Below are 15216 nucleotides of genomic sequence, written 5' to 3' on the forward strand. Positions count from 1 at the left end.
TGATGCCAGGCTCTGGTAACAGTCACCACTGGCTGGTTGCCCCGGCAAAACATTTTGTTGCCACTGTGGATGAGAAGGAGCTAGAATTCCAAGTGCCTTTGGGCAGCCCAGGGTCTTCCCATTTCTCCCCCAAAGCAGTGTTAAACCAATCATCTTGTTGAGGGCAAGCATGGTCAGCTCATCGGTAACCCCTGAGCACATGTTTTGCCTTGCCATACCCCTAACACGGAGATGCCCTAAATGTAAAGCAAGGGTACAGTAAAAGGCACAGTAGGGCAGCAGTTGGAAGCTGGATAGAGTTCCAACTCTGTCACTAGCAAATGGCGTGACCACTTCCCTCTGAGATTCCAGGGCTCCACCTACAAAAGTCACGGGCTTGCCTGCTGATACCTGTGGTCCAGCTCTGTGAAAGATCCTGTTTATTTCATCTGTTGGATAGCATCTGATGTGTTAGAGGTGGAGATAGTGACCATCTTGCTCAAGAAACTCCAGGCATGCAAAAAGCGAGTGCTGCACCAATCTCCCCAAGGTCCCAGGGACGCTTGCTATCTGAAATTGCAGCTTTGGGATGAATGAGAAGTTGAGCTAGCCATACAGAGAGACGTGGGGATAGCAGGGAGTTTATAGGGCATACGGTGGTATTTTCGTGTGACAGAAAGCATCCATGAAGGGTTTTTCCTTGCCTCGAATAACTGCTCCCCACTCCCCAATCTAGGTTCCTCCTCTGAGATTCCACCATTTAAGAGAGATAACGTAGCGGCTCAATTATTTCTGATTTGAAGGCTCAGAATGACTAAGGTGGACAGCCGGAGAAGGTCCCACAAGGCTCAGATAGGAATCCTCTGTGCCTGCCAGGCAGAGCCGAAGAGTCAGAGGCTGGAAGAGAGGTAGTAGGCTGTAAGAAAGGAGGGCCTCTCAGGATGAATTCAAGTTATAAAACCTTGAGTCATGTTCCAAAGGACCCTGAGAGCCGGGCAGGGAAAGAAAATCAAGGGGTGTGCCCAGATTTGAATTTCCCAGGAGAGGGCAAACTGGGAGTGGAGGGCACAGTGTTTGCCTTTGGTTAACTGAACCCATCCGGAAGAGGATGTAACCCCGCGAGGAAAGGAAGGGAGGGAGGCTCAGGAGACAGGGTGGGACCAGCAAGGGGAAAACTGTACAACCAACTGGGCGGACTCGGGAAAGATTCTTCAGGCCGGAAGAGTAGAGTGCGGGGCAGCACACCTCCCACGCCCCTTCAGCTACCCTGCCTGTCCAGACCAGCCCGCCGCCCTCTTCCAGCCAGGCCCATTGGCCGAAACCTTGAGAAAGCAGAAGGAGGAACACGATTTTAAGACAGTTGGTAGGCTCTGCCACCAACCCTGGAACTGAGCACGATTCTCGCGCCCTTCCCCAGATACACCTCCTCTGGCCCTGCCCCTTACCCCACCCTCAGTCCTGACCTCGCCTCCTCTCCGCCAAGCCACGCCCCCACCCAGTTCTAACCGCCCTTCCTTCTCCTGGACCCGCCCACCTCCCCATGCCACACCTCCTCTGACCTGCCCCACCCCCTGACCGGCGCTAGCTTCTCCCCGGTGCCCAGTTTCCGGGCCCTCCCGGCGCTCCCCGACGCCCAGACCCTCCCGCCGATCCCTCCGGTCTCTGGCCTCTCCTCCGCAGTCCTACCACGCCCTCAACCTCTCATCCGCCACCTCCCTGGGGGCTAGGGGCTCGGCGCCTCTCCTGCCTGCGGTCTGGGCTGGAGAGGCCAGCGCCGCCCCGGAATACGGGACCTGCGTTGACCCGGGAGAGCTGAGGACGTGGGGGCTCGAGCTGTCCAGTCCGGGCCAGGCTCCTGTACGCAGGCAGCCAGCCAGGCTGCCGCTATCATTGGGTGACCCCGAGGCCCAGATGTCGCCTGGCAGCACCTCTAGCTAAAGCACCGAGCGCTGTGACTACAGAGAGTCTGGCGAAGCTAAAGCCCAGCTAAGTTATTTTCGGAGTGGCTCGGACTCGTTGTTGCTTCTCTCATCCTAGGCTGCTGCATATGTGAAGTGGAGATAATCGAGCCTCCAGGGGTGTTGTGAGTTCACTAGTAATTGTCATCGTGATCTCGTTCCTGCCTTTGCACTTGGTCAGACGGGTTAGAAGATGCTGAATTGTGAGGCCCTGGCTGGCTTTGCATAGGAGGCCCCTTGGGGTGCTGTAAATCTTGCAGTTAGGTGTGGGATGAAATCCCTAGTGCAACCTTAGAAGTGTATTTCTCCTCCCTGCATTTACCGCACAGTAATGAAAATCATGCAGAGCCAATGCTTGGGTTAAATCAGATAGTGTGGGGATGGTCCAGGGAAGCATTCAGCACACAGCACGTATCTTTCAGAAAGTCTTTCAGAAAGGGTTGGAAAGGAGGTAGAGGTGGGAAGGAGTAGTTCCCTGGCTGTTTCATTAGAACCGGAAGGAGGCCTGGTTCTGTGGTGTGGATCAGGTGTTTAGGGTCAATGGGAAGTCTGAAGGCAGATCTCAGATATCCTTGGGGGATGACGAGATGAACCCTTCAACCGTTTCCCGCCAAAACTAGGTGGTAGCAGGCACTGGGCTCAGTCAGTGACTGACAGGCTGTTACCAGCTTCGGCTTTATTGCCCTGGCCCTGGACACTTTGTCAGCTCTTATCCCGGCAAAGGAATGAAAGGAGAGTTGGAACAACAGGCCTGTGTGGACTCTCTGCCGTCTATGAACATGGTGGAACCTGTTCACAGCCCTGGGTGGTGGCAACTTTCTGGGGGGAGCTTGAAAGACCCTGTATTTGAGATGTAGGCAGGGTTGCTGAGCCACAGCCCTCTTTACTTCCTGAAGGCGAGGAGGCCTGAAGAATGTAGCGGAGAAGGCACTCCTTAGGGTGCACTCATTCCACTGCCGGAAAGTGCTTCAGAGAGTGAGAAAGGCACCCTGAGCAGCCTGCAACCCCGTCCTCCCAAAGACAGTCATCGTGGACAGTGGATAAGCAGCCCTTGCCAGTTCAGGGGAATCTGCCTTTGTGATCATTGCTGCAGGCTCTCCGAAGAGAGTCCAAGGGCACGGGACTCTGAGCACTAATATGCATTTTTATTCTGCAATAATTTTCATACTGAGTTCAAGAGGTACCAGCTCCAAGTACATAAAACCAAATCAAATTAAATTAATTGATTTTATTGAAACCTGCGGCAGTTGTATTCAAGCCCACAGCTAGGGGCATGACCCTCATGAAATACCAAAGGGGCTTTTGAAATAATTAAATTAATCACACCCTGGGTTTTATGCACAAGGCCTTGCTTCTGTACTCAAAGGCAGGCGTGTTCCAGTCACAGCCACAGGCAAAGGGGCAGGTGGCTACCACACAACCAGAAACGTGGTGCTGCTGGTGGCAAGGAGCCCAAGACCAAGAGCTCTCTCTCATTCAGAGCCCAGCCTTGATCACACTCTTTCAGCATGCACGCACAGAGAACCACACCAGCACCCACATTGCATTCAAACACTCACATGAACTTGTACGCACGCCCACCAGCTAGAACTCCCCTGTCTCACAGTTTGCCTATCTTGGCGCAGGCCAAGTGCTTTCTGCCTGCCTCAGCCCCACCCACTTCCAGGCAGGACTCTCATAACTACACTCTTTAATTCCTTCAGTCCTCACATAGCCCCTGTTCCTCTTTCTCCAGTTGGAATCACTGACCTTTTATTTGGGGACTAGGTGTCTGCATGCAGCTCTGGCTGACCTCCTGCTTCCATCTCTGGAGGCCGGGTTTACAGCATGTGTCGCCATGCCCAGCTTGTCTTTATTTTAAAGAGGAGGGTACTGAGACACAGAAAGAGGGACTAACTTGCCTAGGCGATCCACGTGGTAAAGGACCCAGGACTGCTTCCTGCTACTTCCCATGTGAGAGTTCCACAGACTGCCATGCCGGTTCACGGTGGTGTCGTTACCTCTTGTGAAAGCATCTCCTACCTGCTAGGGACTCCACGCTGGGTGGAAGGGTCACTGGCCAGCTCTTCACTGTACAGAGGAGGGCATTTGTAAACCAGCAAGAGAAGGTTCTTGTCCCTTGTCACAAAGCAATTTAAACAGAGTAGGTTGCCCCCTGCTGGTGCCCATCTCTAGCTTCTGGGAAGACTGTCACAGGCTCCAGTCACTCCTGTGCTTGGGGCTAAGTTAACCTTTAGAGACAGGGTATGGGGAGTCACCCTGTGGAGTGGCCCACAACAGTGTGGCCTACACAGCACTTGCTCTACCTTGCCTTAACCTGCCTGGCCACCGAGGAGGCAAGGCCCATGTTCCATCCTTGTATGGTGACCTTCCAGAGTCCACTACTATTCCTTACCAAATCTCACCACCAAGGCTCTGGCCTCAAAACAGAGCTCTGGATGCTGGCCAGCACACATCTCCTCCCTAAGTCTGTAAACTTGAACATTTAGCATCAATGAGTGGCAGAGTCATCAAAACCATGACAGCTACTCTTCTTCGAGGCCTTTGGGCACTGCAATGAAACGGAGAGAGGGAGATGGGTGGCTGACCCAGGACCCACAGCTAGTGTTGGGTGGGGCCTGGACTCAAACACAGGTGTCTGTTCCTTTCAAAAATCACCGAGGAAATGATCTCTCCAGTGCACTTGCATCTATCTCCCGCTGTGCTGGCTCGCTCGGTGTCAACCTGACATAAGCTACAGTCATTTTGGAAGAAGAACGTTAATTGAGAAAATGCCCCCACCAGATTGGTCTGTAGTTCATTTTCTTGTTTGGTGATGGATGTGGGAGGACCCAACTTACCATGGGCAGTGCCGCGCCCCGACTGGGGTTCCTGGCTGCTTTAAGAAGGCAGGTTGAACTAGACATGGGGAGTAAACCAGTAAGAAGTGTCCCTCTGTGGTCTCTGCTTCAGTTCCTGCCTTAACGTCCCTATGAGCCCACTATCCTAGATGGTCCATGTAAGCAGATGCACACAGCATTGGTGATAGCCTCCATCCCTATGAGTCCACTATCCTAGATGGTCCATGTGAGTGGATGCACACAGCATTGGTGACAGCCTCCATCCTCATGAGCCCAGTGTCCGAGATGGTCCATGTAAGCAGACACACATAGCAACAGTGATTTGTTCAGTTGACTAGGTTCTGTTAGAACAGGAGTCCCTAGTGTCTCACCTGCCACATAGACCCAGGAACCAAAGCAATCCTCCCCACCAGGGATGCTGTGGGGATGCTAGCTTGAGGAACACCATTCTGAGCAGGCCAACGGTGGGATCTAGAAGTCCATGGTTCCTCAAAGACAAGAAGTGGCTCCATCCAGAGTCATAGCAACAGGAATGAAGGCGAAACAGCAAATGAAGGAAAGGAACTCTCCAGCAGGAAGACGCAGCACTCCCAGGGCACGGGCACCAAGCTGACACAGAGGCCAGGGACAGCCTGGTACTGACTGTGCTGCCTGCAGCACTGAGTGATGGCTTTGCTTAAGTGGGCCTGAGAGCTGCAGCGGAACAAGCCCTGTGGGACTCAGGGAAGCCAGTTATACTTACTGAGAGCCTCCAGTGTACTGAGCAAGAAGGTGGCTGGGTTGTATTGTCCTTACTGGACCCATTACATATAAATAGCTCTTGATGCTGTTTCCTGCTCCCAGCCCCCAACCCCCAGCCCAGGCAGAGGTTCCTTTCTCTTTCATCAGGAACCATGCCTCCCCCCCCCCCCACACACACACTTCAAAGCCCAGGCTGACCTGGTCCAAATTCCTGCCCAGTCTACAGATCTCTAACTCACTAACTTTCAGCAGCACGGCCTGTGCCAGGATCTGCAACTGACCCTTTGGAGGTGGCATTGTGACCCAGCCTCCTTTGGCCAGAGGAAACACCTAGAACTTCCTTCTACCCTCACAAGCCTCACACCTGAACTTCAACTCACTTAGCACACTCTCATGAACCTATGAGCTGCTGCAGGCCATAGCCACAAACCCATCCTCCTGCTTTCCCTCCCAGGGGGCTTGGCCTACTCATTTCCTCTGCCCTTTTCAGCCCTTGGCGCCAGGGGCTGGCTATTCTGAGCCTTTGGCTCAGCGCCTTCCTCCATCCAGCTGCTCCTTGAGGAGGACTCCATTGAAGTTAACTGTTAACCTAGGCCTGGTGCGCGCGCGTGCGCGCGCGCGCGCGCGCACACGCACACACACACACACACACACACACACACACACACACACACATCCTGAGAGCATGTGGCACTAATATCAAAGAGCACCCAAGGCTGTGATTCAGCACAGATCCAATGCCAGAGTTACCTGCTTGAAAATGTTACATAGGAGCCACTAGATTGAGCTGGAGGGAGGGAAGGAGAGGGGAAGAGGAGGGGGTGATAACAGAGTCTAGATCTGTGAGTCTAAGAAGCTTTTTGAAGTGGTCCTTCCCACCTTAGCAGAAATAAGGAATGAGGAGCCCCAAGAGGATGGAGAGTCCTTTTCTGGTCACCCACGCATCTCTCATCCTTTGGAACACAGCAGTAGCCGGTGGTTCAAGGTTCCTTTGAGTAGACGCGAGGGCAATTACTGCAGAGCTCATAAAGTCACCCTGGATGGTATGTTTGAAAAGATAATTTTCTGTGTTCAGCTCGGAGTGGGGGAAGTTTCTCACAGAAACAGTCACAGGCAGATGAAGGTGCCGCCCACATCATAGGGTTTCAAAAGGGAGGGAAAAAAAGAGGACCATTCAAAAGAAAACCAGGTCTGCCTGTGATCTGGGCTTGGTGACTAGGAAAACATACCAGGAAACTGTCTTGGTCAGTATTCGCTTCACTGAGCATATCATTAAGGCCAGACCCTGGGGAAGCCAGGGCAGAGCCTAGCACAAAGCATGCATAGGGGTGAGGGTCCAGGGTGAGGGTCACTCTGATAAGATGTGCAGACAGCCAGTGTGAAGGCTGCTGCAGAACAGCCCTGGGGAGGGGTGTGCTTGCTGCAGAATGGCCCTGGGGAGGGGTGTGCTTGCTGCAGGATGGCCCTGGGGAGGGGTGTGCTTTCTGCAGGACGGCCCTGGGGAGGGGTCTGCTTGCTGCAGGACAGCCTCCTGGTGCTTCTGTCCTGAAGTTTACAGATCTGCGATGGTAAATGTATAGGTCACAGGGGAAAACTGTATCGTGACAAATGCGGGCACACCCAGGCTCCAAACAATTAAATGTAACAGACAATAAATAAGAAACTCTTAGAAACCAAAGAGGAAACAAATACAAATGCCCACTGAGTCTTAAACCAGAAGCTGGGTGTGTAGCTCAGTGGGAGAGTGTTCACGGCATGTTTGAGGTTCTGGGTTCCATCTGTAGCATTACAACTATTTAACTGCCTATTTTTAATATTTTCAAATATGAAAACAACTGTTAAGTTGTTTATGAAAAACGGGGGAATGGGGACAGGTGACTGTTTTGGATCGAATCACCTGGCCTGTGAGACCTCAGGCAGATCATCTTCCCTGTGTGGAACAGCTTCCTCTTATTGAGGAACATTCACTTCCATTAATATTTTAATGGGAATCAAATCAAGAATGGTATGGGTCTTGTGACCTGTGCACCAAAAGTGAAAGTGGTTTCTGGCCACCCCTTCCCAACCTTCCTCAGAGGACCTAGTACCCTTCCTCTGTGCTGGGCATCTCCTCTGCTGTGGATCTGAGAGCCTAGGAGGGAAAGGGCAGGGTAGTCCCCGAGCAGCCATGGTGAGGGTTGCCACTGGCTCAGGGTTCTGAACCTGCCACTTTGGGATCTACCTGAACCCCAGGATCTACTGTCTAGGTGACTGCCTGAGGACTGAGGAGCAGGCAAAGGGTAAATAATACAAAGGAGAGGAAAACGGGAGAGGACCTTCCTGGCAGGCAGCTTGGTGTGAATCTCTGCTTTCCCAACTTCTAGCAGCACACTGCTATGCCTGTCAGTCTGCTCTGCCATAAGATGGAATATTCCGTGTACCTGGGAGAATATGTCCTGACCAAACCATTGGGCACACTTCAGACAGAGCCAGGCCCTGCTCTTACACAACTGCTTGCTTCTTCCTCCTGTCCCCTCCCCTCAAAAAAAAATCCAAACAACAAAAAACCTGCTACCTACATGCACTGAGCTGGAGTGTCACTAAAGGGACAGGGGACCCAGGCTGACAGTGGTGGACCAAGGTTATAGTCTCATCTGTAGACTTGAAGTATTTGGTAAATTGTCTTCCACACAGGAGTCACCAAACAGTATCTATACAGTAAGTGGATGAGATGTAGGAATGAGGATGACAAGGGTCAGGGAGGTGAGGGACTGGGGCTCTAATAGGACCCTAGTGACCCGGAGAGGCTGAGAAGCCAATCTTTGCCATGGGTATAATGCCAAGATAAGATAGCCAAACACAATGGCTCACAGAGTCTCCTGTTTGCCAGGAGACGGCTCTGCATCTGCTTTTCCTTATAATGACACTTCTATTCTCAAAGTGTTCCTCTGGGGACAGTAAACTAACTGTCTGTCCTCCCTGTTGTGAGGAAGAGTGGAGGAAGAGACTCCGTTTCCTGACTCTATCTCTTTTCTCACACGACACCTGTCTTAACCTTTGCCAGAACACGACTAAGGGGTCATTTCATCACACAGTCATTAAAAGTCCCATGTGAGCATTGCTCACTCAAAGACCCCCCGTTTCCCCAGCAAAACCGACAAAGATACCGGCCAGCCATCATGGGTGCCTACATGATGGTACATTCGGGTGTTCTGCTGCTTCACTGTGCCTAGTAGTCAGCAGATACGGGCTCTGCTGTGACATCCTTGATGAACTGGATTACTGTGAGCATCCTTTGCCAGGCCTGGCTCACACAGCATCTAGCCTTTCAATTTGGGGGCTGTCTTGGTCCATCAGGGGTGAACAGGGACTTTTCATCACAGTTCCCAGGGTGGGGGAGGCAACATTTCTAGAGTTCAGGCTTGCGGAGATGAAAGCAGGTGAGGTGAGAGCAGGGGCTGCTGAGCCCCATCCTCACAGAGAAGGGTTGGGTCGAGAGCAGCAGAGAGACACACGAGTGCAGAGAGACATTCTACCTGGGGCACTCGCCAAGCCGGGTCAGACACAGTGATGAGCCTTCTAGACCTGCTCTCTTGCATCTTAGCTGATGGGTTGGGAGGCCAGGTGTGCTCGCTTGCTTAGAGGGAGCCAGTTAACACCTTAGCATGGCACGCGGGCAGTCCCCATGTATCTGCGCACAGCTCAAAGCCTCCATAGGTATCTTCCAGGGTTATCTGCTCCAGCTCACCTCCTATCCCACCCCATGGCCATTTTCGCTACTAACAGATGACTGAAGACAGAAGATCTGGCATGGCTCTGGGGGCTTTCTTTTGCTGCTTCCCAGGCATGCCGCAGCAGTGTGGTGCTTTCCTCGGCCCCACTACTGTACTCCGAGGGCTGCCTGACTCGGCGCGGCCTGCTCTCGACCTGCGCCTGACTCGGCGCGGCCTGCTCTCGATGCCCGGCTGGGAATGGAGCATAAGAAGATGGGATGTGTGTTCGTGTGTGTGTGTGTGTTCGTGTGTGTGTGTTGGGGGGGGGGAATTCCATTCTTTTAGGCCCAAATCCCCATGGCAATAGGTCTCCCTGGCACTTTTTCTGTCCCTGCCTGAGTCCATGGAGTTTCAGGGTCCAAGGCTCCCAGGCTCGGCCACAAGCTAAACAAGGGAAGAGAGCTACCTCTGGATACAGCCACTATGCGGAAGGAGGAACCAGGCCAATCTATCTTGATCTGCAGTGGGGATCTTGAGGTCTTAAGAATATGGCAACGAGACCCTCTAGATTCCCTCTCCCACAATGCCCCATGCCCCCTACTTATAAGAGCCCTGCCTCCATGTGAACAATATCTCTGAAAATGTCCTTCAACAAGGTCCGGGTACCAATCCTAACTGTAAGGACCTGGACAAGCCACTCTCCTTGTGACAGGGGAGATGGTTAAGTGTGATGATAGAGACACTGTACTCGTTACTCTAGACTGGCTTGTCCACAGTAGGGCTGGATAGCTCTTATAGACACCTGAAAGTGGCCCTCAAGTGTCAGCTTATCCCCCTGGCCTGCGCTAGAGCACAGGTGCACAGCCTGCCTCTGGGAGTGGATGAAGATGCTGTGCCTGAGCGAGGCAGCATGCTGCTGCTCCGGCAAGCTTACTGTTTTGTCTGGTGCAGCCTCCTCTCCCCACAAGGCAGATGCCAGTAGACCCCTATAGTGAATGAGGAAATAGAGGCTCAGGCAGGACACATGGGTTCCCTGAGGTCAATCAGCAAGAGCCAGGTCAGAGTTCAAGGTCATTCCTTCCTGTCCAGAAACTCTGTAATCTCTTCTGAATCTGGGGGTTCAAAGGTCAGTAAGAGCTGTCCTACTTCACAGCTACCTTTGACACAAAACAAGACAAGGCAAGGCATACTACAAAACTGGGACACAGACATGCAGGTGGCCTACGGAGAGAGCTGATTGGTCTCCTCTGGACCAGGCTGCAGAGCCATGCCTAAGATAGGGTGTGGGTCGGGAAGCTGGCAAGTGAGTCTGAAGCGGCGCCCTAGTGAAGAGCCCCTGGTGGGATGAGCCTTCCCAGCACCCATGAAATACATCAGCATAGCCAGTTCCCCAGCTTGTGGCCCTGCTGGCTGCAATGTCGGATGGGGGGACTGGGAGTAGGGTGTGAGAAATCTGTCAGGATGTTTAATTCTCATCAGGAGCTGCAGAATTGAAGGGGCAGAGGGGTGAGAGTACAGTCCTCATCTGCCCTTCTCCCCCTCCACTAAGCTTCTGGAAGATTCTGCAACCTCTTGGCCTTCATCAGCAGGAGCCAGGGGAGCAGATAAGCCAGCTCGAAAGGACACAGTGGCCACATTGCTGGAGACTTATTATTTTTCTCACACACATGATTGACATGACCCATGGGGTCACAGAGAAAGGCCTTCGTGGGGCTGTTTGCTAGGTCCCTCACTGGAGGTGGGGAGAGAAGCAATGAATCCCTGGGGTCCTGGGTAACCCCTCCCGCCAAGAGACAGCCTTGGGAACAGAAAGCACCGGAATCTACTGCCTCCCTGACTCCCCTGCCAGCTCCTAACTCTCCCCTTGGCTCCTCTGTTGTGGATATGGGTCAGCCCTGTACAAGGAGAAGCTCCTGCACACAAGGCTGCGGAGCAAGGCTTCCAACAGAGACAGAGAATCCAGAGGCCAGAGGAAAGAACAGAGTGTGTGCACAAAGCCACTGACTTTCTCAGAGAGTCCCTATGTTTAGTCCCTAACTCCTGCCACTGCAAAATGTGTTTGAGACTCCTCCTTCTAACTCCAACCTTCTCTAGTCCTTGACTGAAGCCCCTTCTCCCAGGGTGTTTCTAGACCTGAGCTGATCACAAGCTTGCTTAGAGTCCTGTGAATGCCAGGCAAGAGCTCTACCACTGGTTCCTCTGCCTTCACTTGAGCCCTGTCTTAGTTTTCTTGTCCAGCCTTATGATTTGAATAGGCGATCATCATGGGCACTGGACTTGAAATCAGTAGGTCCCTCAAAACACAAGGAATGATTGCTGAAGTGCTCTAAGCAGGTCTAATGGCAACTGAAATGCTTTCAACTTATTGTTTAATTTTGACATCAGCTTTGAGACGAGGCTACTTTCATTCTCATCTCTCCCCTTGGGGCCTCCTTTCTTCAGTGTGTGGTAATTTCCAACCACCTTTGGGGTAAAGTTCAGGTACCTCCCATCTCCTGTTTCAACACCACACACTCCCTCACTCCTGACTTGGCCAATACCTGATAACCTGGCTGCTCACTCTGCAATCTCATTGGTATCCCCACCACTCATGTGACTCCGCAGCAGGTAGAAGACTCACCTGCAGGTAGCTGCCCCACCCCTGCACCCGCAGGTAGCTGCCCCACCCCTGCACCCGCAGGTAGCTGCCCCACCCCTGCACCCACAGGTAGCTGCCCCACCCCTGCACCCACAGGTAGCTGCCCCATCCCTGCACCCGCAGGTAGCTGCCCCACCCCTGCACCCGCAGGTAGTGGCCCCACCCCTGCACCTGAAGGTAGCTGCCCCACCCCTGCACCCACAGATAGCTGTCCCACCCCTGCACCTGAAGGTAGCTGCCCTGCCCCTGCATGGCCTTCAGAAGGAATACTTCCTTAACTATTGCCTTATCCTTGACCTGATCTTTTGTTTCTCATCAGTCCAAAGGACTTCTCCCTCCTCCAAACACCCCTGCCACTGGGTGGCAACAGGGGTTATGTTTACCCCAGGTAGCTTGACTCCTTGTGCCAAGTACTCATGGCTGCAGAACAGGTACCACACTTTTTTGTTTTTGTCCTTTTCCTAAAACCAAACATGTTTGGGCTTCAATGTCTGCACACTGCATTTTCTCATTCTCTGCCCTTTACCCATCATCTTGAGAACACAAATCCATCTTTTAGAATTCATCTTAAAATTACGGTTTATCATCTTTTCAATAAAACATGTTAACAACTGTGTTTGTACATAGATAAGTTCTATGGCTCGGATACATGATGAGGTTTCCCCATTGTAACTACAAATGGGGTAAGACAAGCTTGAATAATTGTCTACACACACACACACACACACACACACACACACACACACACGGGGGCGGGGGGATGGCACATACATGCACACCACGCACCATGGAAAGTAAAACTAAAGGAAAATGATAAACCAAGAGAAAACCTCTGACACATACATCACAGACAAAGGTTTAACACTAAGAAGTATAAAAAGTTTCTGAGCGGGTTGTATTTATATATTTAGGTTAAGTAGGGGTGTGTGTGGGTGGGGACAGAGAGAAACAAAGAAAATGAGACAAATTATTTCAGGAGGGGGGTGCTACATGAGAGAGGTATGGGAGGGGAATGGGAAGGGAGAGAATAATATCAGTATATTTTAATTTTTAAAAAGTGAAGCATTTTAATTAGAAACCCAAGGGACGGAGAACTGAAAGCCCAGGGGAAAGTGGGTAAGAGCAGTCTTGGAGAGGCAAAGTGGCACGCTTTTCTTATGTTTACAGGAATGTAACTAGGGGTTTGTGACAGTGGGCACAGACTGCAAAACTAGACAGGGATCCTGAGAGTGGATCAGGAGGTGTTGAGAAAGGCTGGGGAAGGCCAAAGGTCACATGTCTTGAAAATGGCTGGGTAGGGGGATACAAGAGGAAGGGAGGGGGAGGGAAAGAGGAGGGGGAAAGAAACAACAAAACCAGATTTTGTTTGAAAAAAAACTGTGATAATGAAATCTAACTTATTGTAATCTAATAAAAAGTGGCATTCGACATAGGCAAGCAAAGAGAAAGAAAACGGGTGGAAGATAGAAACAGAAAATTTACACAAAGAAAGATGTTAACGTTGTTCTTAAACATATGAAAATACGTTCAACTTCCATTCATATGAAAAATGAAAGTCAAAATTACATGAGTCCACGAGATTTTGGCCAAAGTTCCTCCTAAAAAGAATTGAGGGGTACGATCTCCCCAAAACAAGCTTGCTTGCCCTCCTATCTCTCCCTATGCTCTCTCTCCCTACACTCTCTCTTCGGGGGGCCTGGAATTCTCCTGGAGGCCTTTACATTGGTCATCAGGTCAGGCTTGCCCTGATAAGGCCTCTTGGAATAGTTTCGTCCTGGCCCATAATTTAGGGGCAAGCATGCTGGGCTGTATTTTGTTTGTCCTTCCATCCTGCTTGTCACCCTCCTCCAGGAGATACTTTGTACCAAAAGGCAGGCCACAACCGGGCTTCCTGCTGATTCAGCAATTAGGAAGGAAGGCGTGGAGATCAGAGGGAGGGTAGAATGTTTAATGCCTTGTCTCCCTTTCTTCAGGCTGGCTATGTCAGACACCACAGTCCAGGAAAAGAGGCCCCTCCTCATACCCTTTCTGACCCTCCTCTTCCGTCCCAGGAAAGACCACACCCCATTTTAACAGTCCCGGTGGCTGCACTGGGTCTCATGAACCCCTCCACATCTTTTTCTGGCCTCTCACTCCAACTCCCTTCCTAGGGTTCACTCTGAGCATGCCACTGGGTTCCTGATGTCCTGCACAGACACCTGCAGAGGTGCAGTCCCTCCCTGAGGAATGTGTGGGTATCTGTGCAGCAGCCTAGGTGAGGGGATCCACCTGGAAGACAGTGTGTGCTACCCGACAAAATGCCAGGGCTGCCTGTCCAGGCCTCCCTCTGAGGACTGCTGCTTTCCAACTTCAGTTCTTCTTCTCACGGCTCACTGTTCACCAAGAAGCAACACGAGGAAGGAATTAAAAGAGAGCCAAGTTGCTAGAGGAATACCTTTCTTCTGGGCTAAACCCTTTGTCGGGAGTGCTTTAGGGGTCAGATTCAACAAGGAGGTGGGCAAGTGGCTGAGTGTGTTCTTCAAAATTGATTCTGAGAGACACTTGGGGCTTCTTATTATTCATCTATTAAAATCAAGATATTAGCTAATGCCTGCCGTGTCCTCAGAGCAGGCCTGGCAACTCCTCTGATGCATTAGCTGTTTGAAAGTGGAGAAAGCCTTTGATGTGATGCATGTGTCAAGTCCATTCTGTCTCCAGCCCTGTGGCAGAGAAGCTGTCAGCTCCAGGACAAAGCAGGGGAGCTAACAGTATGCCCCACTGTGCCAGGACTCACAAGTGAGGTGGCCTCGAGCTTGCTCTGCACCGGAGCCCCTTAAGGTAACAATGGAGCAGCCAGGATAGTCCTTCTGATCCCAGGAGGGTGGACTCCCATATCCAGGGCCAGCAGTTTTGTGGAAATAAGTAGAGACCACCGACCTTGCTCATCAGAACTACTGGGCAGTGTTCTGGCTGTCCTTTGTAGCCCATCTCTGGAAGGAACGGCATAATGCAGATGGATTCCAGTCCAGCGCAAAGAATCAGCTTTTGGTGTGCAGAGTCCAGGCCTCACCAGGTCACAGGATGATTGTGACCTTGGCCAGTGAAGCGCTTGGCTGGTCCTGTGGAGCGACTAGCTCAGGAGGGCTCCCCAAGAGAAGATGGCTGAGCGGGACTTGTGCCAGGTGGCCTGGGTCACAGACTAGATCCACTCATGTCAGGGGATTTTTCAGTGAGATGAGGAGCAAGAGTTCGCACGGGGCTGCAGGAAGCTGGTAGAGGCAAGATTCCCAGGGTCAGGCTGGTGGGCCCAGGACTGCTTCTCAGGGGAGGTGGGATGGACAGGTGGCCAAGCACGGTGAGGGTAGCGAAGACAGAAAAGCTTGAAGAAG

General features: G+C 51.9%; 1 protein-coding gene across 1 annotated transcript in view; it reads right to left on the bottom strand.

Moving 5' to 3' along the window:
• Zbtb7c (zinc finger and BTB domain containing 7C) overlaps positions 1-15216 on the bottom strand; it is a 321380-nt gene that overhangs the window by 109298 nt on the left and 196866 nt on the right. The gene's annotated exons all lie outside the window — the stretch shown is intronic.

Source organism: Myodes glareolus, chromosome 13 (assembly GCF_982192425.1).
Source record: "Myodes glareolus chromosome 13, mMyoGla1.1, whole genome shotgun sequence".
NCBI classification, from domain to species: domain Eukaryota; kingdom Metazoa; phylum Chordata; class Mammalia; order Rodentia; family Cricetidae; genus Myodes; species Myodes glareolus.